The 9,703-nt window shown below is 33.7% G+C and overlaps 1 pseudogene; it reads left to right on the plus strand.

The window, feature by feature from the left end:
• Positions 1–1,699: 1,699 nt before the first annotated feature.
• LOC124374586 lies at positions 1,700–9,211 on the plus strand (annotated as a pseudogene).
• Positions 9,212–9,703: the final 492 nt, after the last annotated feature.

The raw sequence follows: 9,703 nt of genomic DNA on the forward strand, positions 1-9,703 counted from the left end.
AAATGTTGATTATCATCACTAAAACACAAACAGATTTAGAAAGTCTTCACTTGTTTTACAACTTTTTATTTACTAAATTGGCAAGCAGTAAATCATGGGTTCTGCTCAAGCTTTTAGAGTCTGTAACAACTGGCAAAACAATTAAGTGACATATTTAATAAGTGTTTACGTATAAAAACGTTCCTCAAAACCAGTCGTCACTGCTAATTGCTATAATTCACAACTAAAACCTTCCCACCATGATTTCTGTTGCGGCTACGTGGTGAAAAGTCTCTCTCAACACTCTCTTCACCCAACCATTGGTCATCCCATACCCTTCTCTTTGCATAAGGTTGCCAGTATCCTTAATCTGATGCATACCATCTCTATGTATGTTATTACTTCATTTTGGCAGGATTGCCAAACCCAAAGCTTTATGAGGAATGTACATTGTCTAAAGTTTACTACTACAGATTTCGGGTCTTTGCTAAACTGCAGACACTCCTAAAAAACCTTCCTCTCCCACGAGTTGGCCATTTTTATCTGCTAGTGATTTCTAAGGGGTTGTCAGAGGAAAATCACAATGTGTTCTCACATCTGCACAGGTGACAACAATCAAATTTTTGAGTTTTATCTTTGATTTTATGTATTAGGAATTATTTATATTTTAAAGTTATTTATAAAAAACTATAAAGTGTTTTTAAAACCCCGATTATTTGTTTATTAAACAACCGGTATATTTGGATATATGGGTTAGCCTAAGTTATAACAAACTAAAAAAACGATTACTTAGTTGTAAAATCAATTACTTCTGCGGGACTAGACATCACTTCCGTAAACAACAATCTGTCATTAAAAAAATTATGTATCTCCTACTATAAAACTCTACCTAAAGGGGACAGATTCAAATGATTTTGTTAAAAGTGTGTATTTATGTGTGTATCGTTTAATCATTAGATTTCATATACGTAATAAATTGAATGGAATCCTTACTTTTTAAAACTTTGTGGTAACATAAGTTATTACAAGTAGAATGACACTATGTAACTTTCCCAGATCAAAATTTACATATCTTTCTTAACTTTTTTATGATGGACACTGGACAATTACAAACAATTGATTTGTCAAAAGATGTCAGCTCCAATTTAATGAAAATTTATTGAAAATAGTAGAGCAGTGCTGCTTTAGGGATGGGGATTTTTTTTTTTTAGGGTTTTATTACATTTTTTTCAATTGTCCATCAGAAGTGATGCAGTTCTTTTGTTGTGGTATGATAGTTGAATATTTTTTAGTTAAAAATCAATTCCAAGTAATATAGTTATTTTCCAAAACTCACCAAGTAATAGACCTTTCAGGTTGATGAAACTTTGAAGGCCATTGGTAACTAATCACGGAAAGGTGATTATTATAAACAGGACACATTTCGCACACACCACAAATTTTTTGGCTTTATGGGACAGATTTTTTTCAAACTCAAATGTTTTTATGAAATTTGCTTTGGTAGGGAAATTGTACAATAACAAACATTTTAAAGTACCAATTTTTTTATCAGCAAAATAAGTGATTTAGCCTTATCTGTAGAATGGGACTCATAGTGAGGATTATATATCCATTACCCACTTATCCACGCATTCGGTTGTTGTGAATTCTTTTCTCTCACGTTTATTCTAATGATAAAATACATATTTAGTTTCTTAAAAACAAATGTTTTTTACTACAGGGATTTGTGGCACGGTCCAGCCAAAAAAATGCAGATGGTTCACTTAATTTGAATGAACTGGGGAATGTGCAATTCCTGGGCAAAAAGGGGACGTGAGTATGTTTTTTTTTTTCCTTAAAGTTAGCATACCAGCATTTTTAAAATAGGACAGACTTTTTTCATAGTGCCAAGAGCTTGTGAGAATCAAATAAAACATAATTGTTTAATGGGACATGAAATCAAAAAATACACAGTAATTCATGTTGTCGTTGTCTAATAAAAATTATGAATTAAGTTCTTTTTTTTTTTCAAAAAATGCAAACAATGAAGCAAAGCAGTTGTTCTGGCATTATCATATTTTGGACAAAATGTTGTAGCCCCTGGAGATTCCCATGATTTTCCAACCTAACAATTGTATCCCTAGGTATTCAGGAAAATTGTATATTTTTCCATTAATAATTGTGTTTCATTGCCCAGAGGTTGGATAGTTAATTTTTGTTTGATTTTTACAGACCACCCTGGGAAGGTCGGATCCATATAAATTGAGGATGATCTTTAAGGATGATTACCCCTCAAGTCCTACCCAAAATGTAAATTTGAACCACCTCTCTTTTACATCCTAACGTGTATCCTTCAGGTAAGGAGGGGGTAGCGGAGTAAGTCCTATTCACCTTTGAGAGATTGTAATGAAAAAAAGTAAGTGATTTTTCCGTCTGTATTTTTTAATGGTAGTCCCCATGGTTGAATTGAATTAATCTGATGCTAATTGGAGTGTTTGTTTTTGATCATCCATTGTAGGGCCCAGTTAACATGAATAGGAAAAGAGTAATAGGAAACAATGAGTAGAATGTTGTAGGTTGGAAGTTTCGATGGCCAAACGGTTTAAAAGGGCAATAGAACTTTGGATCTGGCGTTAGCGCACGTTCAGATCCTGTATGTGACTGTGATCAATTACCATGGACCAATACTGTAACTGGTAACGACTTCTCTTTCCTTATTCAGTTTTGGATAAGATCCTCTGCACAGGTCCGAGGTGGCCGAGATTGTTTTTCTTTATTCTTACAATTCAGTCATTTAGTGTTTTCAATGAATATCTTGAAAACGTTCCCCAACTCCAAACTTTCTTTAGATACAATCTCTACTTCTTCGACGGTCAAAGTTTTACAACTTCCTCTTCTAAGAAGCAATCAAATCAAGATATTGGTTTTCTTTAGATACGTTATAAACATCTTTCTAAGTGTTATGTATTACAGAGCATCAGGGGGTAAGTACTATAGTAGATATGAATGTAATTTTAACTGTGTTGGATTTTTAAACACCCTTTCACACGCCACTAACTAAAATCCATTAACCTTTCCTGTAACGGCCAAGACAAGTAAAAAAGATTTGTTTTCACTTCATTAAGTTCCAAAGCTAATTTTTTTAATTATAGCCATAAATTATAAATGGGTTAAAAGCCAAATTAAAAGGTATAAATAGCAGGCACATTTTACTTCAAATTTTAGCTTCATTATTTTATTGATGAACAATAAGAAAAATTTAACTATTTACAATAAGACTTTTTAAATAAATGTAAAGTAAAATTTTAACAACACTTCGTCCAAACTATAAAACAAGAGGATAAATATTTCAAAACCTTAATCACAACACTACCAACACATGATGAAGAATAACTAACCTTGCGTATTAGGTAGTACTGTCACTAGTGACCAACCGGACCGAGAGGAAGGAAGAGCAGTAAATACACGTTTCGGATATGGATATTTGGTTGCGGCTCTGTAGGAAACGGCAGAGGAACCGACGAGCAGATGTGGTCAGAGTTTGACAAAAGGTTCTCTCACCCTCACCCTGCCGCCGCTGACGAACCGTGGTTCGTTTTCATGTATACTTCCTTGGCAACCATGGTAAGCACGGGAGAGCGTGCACTTGGGCATATTTCAAAGGCCCTTTTGGGAACTAAACAATCTTCTAAAAAGACAATGTATAATATCGGAGTCATAACTGTATTTGACGTTGTTGGGGTCAAAGGTCTAACCATTGTAATTATATATCCATTCTACGGTGTTGGAAGGGTTAATTAACGTTAGTCCAATTTTTGGTTAATACTAAAAAGGTGACTGAAATTGGGTTCTGAATAGTAGTATTTTTTTTAATTAAGCTTGTAATTTTATTCGCAAATTCTTCAACTCCATTAAATCCATCACCTGATAAATGCATACATGATTTTGTAAAAATAACGAGTAATACAATAAGACTGTCTGCTAGTTTTGTTGTTAAAATATTAAATCAATTTTAAAACCAGGTGCCTTAGTAGAGTAATTAGCTCACCACGTTTGTGTAGGACAAACTGAACTGTTTTAGGGGTAAACCATACAATGTGCTTATTAAGTTAGAGGGGTGTTTGAGATTAATTTCACATTAGAGTAATCTGTCTTATAAATTCTTGTGTGTGACTCATTTCACAGGAAACTGTTTGGTTTTATCGTTGCTGGACGAAGAAAAGGATTGGCGTCCTGCGCATAACCATTCAAACAGATTCCCTTCTTGGTTAATCCAAGATTTGCTCAATGAGCCCCCAACATTAAGGACCCTGCCCAGGCCGAAGCTTATACTATTATTACTGCGTTCAGTTCATCCTAATGACAACCATATTAGGGCTTAGAAAAAAGATAGGATAGAATACAACTGATATAATTGAACTTGGGATCTGACAATTTATCTATTTGTGATTAAATATTTATAAATATAACATGGAACTAAGATTTAAATTTGGAGATAAGAGCAGTTTATCAGTAGGATGTAGGTAAGTGATAATTGGGGCTGGCTTACAGTGCTTGATCTTTGCTAACTGTTGTTTACCCTTTACTATGGTTGTGTATAAACTGCTTATCTTAATCTCTCCTGTCAATGAAGAGGCATGAAGTTATAAATCCCAGCAGATGGGATGGAAGTAATATGCATCTTTCTTTTTGAATATTATAATAATATAAATCAGGGACAAGTGTTAAAGTACTATGCTCACGCTTTTTATAGGGAACCCGAATTTATTATAGGCTTTTTTATGGTCAGCAAAATCAAGTACAGTTTCATCAATCAGTTTATTGGAAATCCATTATGTCAAAATATTTTTACAACATTTAGGAGTTTACAGCCTCTGGAATTTTTCTGTGCTGTATGCAAGCTGCGAATGCTGCATTATTGTTTGAAAGTGGTGTTGTGATAAAAGCTTAATAAAAAAACACAAACATCTCAGCTCTGTGACAGTTGCAAACTTATGTTTCCTATAAAGGGCCAGTTCAGGTAAGAAGCCTAAGCTAAGTGAGGGCACACGCTGTGTATGTTGATCTTATAATGTTATCGTTCTAACTGATTTTGGAGCAAAATACATGACTAACCTTGAGATGGCATGACTGGCAAATTTTTAATGAGTTGTCATCTTTAAGAAATAGTCTTTGACAAGATTTAAAAATGAGACATAGAAGCAACTTAGCTGCTATAGAAGAGAATATTAAGAAAATATACCATTAAGAAGGAAAGGAGCTGTAAATTAAACTATACGAGGTCTGATCAAAAAAACCTGTTTCACAGGTATTTGTTTTTTATTATTTTGTGGTGTTATGTTGGTACATATGTCTCTGAATTATTGCCAACAAAGTTCGCCCAATTTGAATGTTCAGTTAGTTGTTGACTGCTAATTTGCTTATTGTGGCTCGTCTTCGATTCGTGTCTATTCGAAAAAATGGGTCAAAGAATCTTTATCAAATTTTGTGTTAAAAACCAAGTTAAGTGCGCGGACACATGCCGAATGTTGACTGTGGCTTATGGAAAAGCTACCTTGGACTGAAGCAACGTTTATCGGTGGTACAAAACGTTCTCAGAGAGCCAAGAGGATGTGAACGACAAAAAAGCACTCCAGACGCACGAGCATGTCAAGAACAGACGAAAACATTGATGAAGTGAAGAAAACAGTATTGGCCAATCGTTAAATCACCGTGAGAGAAGTTTGCCATGGACCTGAGCATATTGATTGGCGCATGTCATTTGATTTAACAATGATTTTGGCATGAGACGGGTCAAATTTTCCAAATCAATTTGTACCAAAATTGCTCAATTTCTACCAAACAGCAGTGCATTACCATTGCTAATGACACATTGGGTTATGCTCTGTCTGTGATTACCCAAATTTGCTCTAGAGGGTCAACAACCTTTGACAAATCATGGTTTATAGTTATGACTTAGAAACCGAAGTTCAATCATCCCAATGAAAGCTGCTGCATGAGCCACGACCAAAATAAGCGTGCCAAGTTTGGTCGAATGTGAAAAGTTTTGTTGGCTGTTTTTTTAATTGTAGGGTGTGGTACATCAATGAGTTCTTACCACAGGGTAGAACTGTCTATAAGGAATGTTATCTACTAGTTATGCACAACTTCCACGAAACAATCCTCCAGAAACGCTCTGATTTGTGGAAGAACAAAAATTTTTCTTTTTTGGTCAAAACAAACACACTAGTGATGTCACAAGCAACTGTAATCCCCAGATTCTCGAAACTGAGGAGACCCATAAAAGTACGACGCTAAACTACGATTGACGAGATCAAGACGGCATCGAAGGAAAGGCTGAACAAGATCACAAAAAGTCTTTTTTGAAGTGCTTTGAGGATTGGAAGAAACGTTGGCAGAAGTATATAATATCTAATGGGGATTTCTTTGAAGGGGGACAAAATTGAGATTATAAATAAATAAATATGTTATGCTTTTTTGAAACAGACCTCGTATGGGTAACAGAAGTGCAAAGAAAACTGGCTTAAAGTACTTAAGCATGTTTGTTTGGGAGGGGGGGGGAGAAAGGAATGATCGGTATAGTAGACTGGAATAAATTTTGGTAGTATTAAAAAAGAAAGATAAAAAAAATTTAATTTAATTAAAGATGAAATCAATAATTTTTTTATAAAATAGCTGCCATAATTATAAATTAGTTGAAGGATTGCTGGAACTTAATATAATTTTTCTTTTATACTGTGTGTACTCCTACTATTGCTAGTATTGTCCGTTATAGTATAGCTCTGTACTGCGTATAGACTATTATTATCACATACCTTTGTCAAACAGTTCAATACCCTATTTATAGTTTCAACTTCTAACAAGTCATCTTCTTGCGTCAATATGTATTAAAATGGAGAATGATCCAACCGGAGTTATCATATTTAAAAATATACGAACTCAGTTCAAAACACAACGAATAAATAAATAACAAGATATATAACACTTGATAGACCTATTATACACAAATTTTTGACATTGCGGTCAGCAGGACAACCTTGGTACGTGTAATTAATTAATCATTTGTTTGAAAGCAGATGAGCTGGTCCTGTTATGAACTGTTTGAGGAAGGTATGTTTTTTTTTTTTTTTTTTTTTTTTTTTTTTTTTTTTTTTTTTTTTTTTTTTTTTTTTTTTTTACAAAAGTAATTGATAGTCAAGATAGAAACTCTCCTCATTTTCACAAACCAAATGATACAGAATCGATGAAGAAGAAAGCAAGAAGAATTTAACCCATTTGACCTACTAATTAATAAAATTCAAATATTTTTATTGTCAGGTACCAAATTAATTTTTCATTTTGCAATGGAAATCATTGTGTGGATGCTAAAAAGTCAATTAAAAATAATGAACAACCATATAGCATGTTAAAATTGTATTTTTATCATCTTATATTTTAAGTATTTACTTGCCTAGCAAACAGTTGCAGATCTACCACTAAAAATAAAATTATGTGGACCATAAGCTTGCCTTGGCCACTCTCCAAGTTTGAATGTTAGGCTTTGTCACATAATTTTCTTAAATTTCTTTTTCACCACTTTTACTCAAAATGTTGTCATCAAAGTTACCCATCAATCACTTCATTTTACTTTCATTGAGTATGTACTAAAACTTCAGAAAAGAACATCATTTTACCGTGACGTCCATTTCAGATGTCAAGTAATAAAAAAACAATCAACATATGAAACTGTTAAACAAAATCGATTTCGAGAGAGTCAACCATTTTCAAAATTGAACATGTTATATTTTGTAAAAGATCATCCACATAGTATAAACAAGTGCCAAAATAATTGTTAATTTTTGACTCCATAATAACAAACTTAGCGTGATGGGCAGCACAGACACTAACTGATGACAGGTAATGGTAGCCATTGGATTAAATCATCAGTATTCTGGAAGAGCTACGAAAAAAAGCCTTATTGTGCAACTCTTTGAAATTACAGTCAGATTTGAAGTCATACTTGGAGAAGGGAGGGGATAATTATTCTTAAACAGTAACTTACAGCGAGTTTTAATCCAAAACAATTTAGACCTATTACATATCCAAAGTGATCATGTACGCTTTTTAGCCTCAACTTAAACAAAAACAGCCACATAGACAAACCAGCCAGAAATGAAATAGAAACAGATGACAAGTTACAGTGAATTGGCGAGAAGTTGTAACTGAAGAGAAACTGAGTAAAGCACGTGAAAGTATTTTCTACCACTCTCTGATAGATCACAGATGCGTCACAGCGAATGATGATAACTCTCCAAGTAATAGAGAAATATTTTTAGTGGCGTAGCAGATCCAAAGAACATTCCACTGGTAGCACAAGGTGCACTGCCTGCTAGAATGTGCAGGATCACTACTCAAGAGGCTAGATAGACAATAGGATTAACCCTTTTGAGTTCCATGACCGTACCAGCATGTTGTAACGCAATGAGCGCACTGGCGTAATGTGATCGGTGAAGGCAGAGCAGAGTCATTAACATACTCTAATATGTAATAGATATTAATAATATCTCAGATTTAAAGTGTTTTTTTCGTAATGTAGTTATTATTATACTATGTTCACACAGTTACTCTGTAATTATTTCATATTTTTAAGCTTTTCACCAGCTGTTAGTTACGGTAAACAAATCTATTATATGTATATTATGGTTTTGAATTGTTTGTAGTTTTCTTTTATTATAGGTGTGACCTTTTTGATTTCCAATCATGGTGAAAATATGTCCTTAGTAAAATTATTAGTGGATGGGATAATAAGATTTCAGACATTTGAAATCGTTATATGTTGAATAATGATGGTAAATTTCCGAAAATCTATTATCCTTTCAAACCTTCCATCATCAATTACACACTTTAAAGTATTAGTGGATGCTCTGAAAAGTAAATTGATAGAACAGAAATATCATTTACTGGCCAAAATAGCGTTATTGGTGGTGGGAACAAAGTGGCGCATTATATGATTTATACACACTCTTTCAGATGATCCTATCTGTTTTCACCCAAAGAATGAATTGTCAGTTTTATCAAGTCAGTCATGAAGTGATGTTTTGTTTCAGCCAAAACCGTCTGGAGTACGAGAAGAGAGTCAGAGCACAAGCGCGCGCGATGGCACCTCAAGAATAGTGACCATCACTCGGCACTGAACATTACGAACTGAGTGAATGAACTCATTTGTGTTGTGTTGTCAGGGCTATGTGAAATATATTAATAAATTATTAATGTCTCTAAAAGAAACTTTGTTTAAAATTTTAAAAAAGAAAATAATTTTATTTGTTGATTTTTATCCGAAGGTTAAACCACGTGAAGTCACGAAGTATACCTCTAGCCTATTTTTGAATTTATATTGAGTAATTAATGTATGTATGTAAGTTTTAACTTGGCAACAGACTTAAGGTGATTTGTTCGAAGTTTTAGCTTAAGTTTTCTATCGATACTTCTTCAATAAAATGTATTCCTTTTGTAGTAAATTGGATATTTTTAATTCCTTATGCAGCTTTGGTCCTAGACATTTTAGATGCTTAAATTTGGTTATTATTTTTTATAGTTAAAGAGGATAACCTTCGGCTCTGCATCCAGGACAGTGGTACCAAGGATAAAAAGTAATAATTTTGAGTGTCAAGTGCAGATGAGATCAGCCTGTGGGTATTTCTGAAAAGTGCCAAGGGCGGACTATATCAGCTTTTGTAACATTTATTATTCTGTTACTAATTGTTGA

The sequence above is a fragment of the Homalodisca vitripennis genome, unplaced genomic scaffold, assembly GCF_021130785.1.
Source record: "Homalodisca vitripennis isolate AUS2020 unplaced genomic scaffold, UT_GWSS_2.1 ScUCBcl_9201;HRSCAF=17620, whole genome shotgun sequence".
Classification (NCBI taxonomy): domain Eukaryota; kingdom Metazoa; phylum Arthropoda; class Insecta; order Hemiptera; family Cicadellidae; genus Homalodisca; species Homalodisca vitripennis.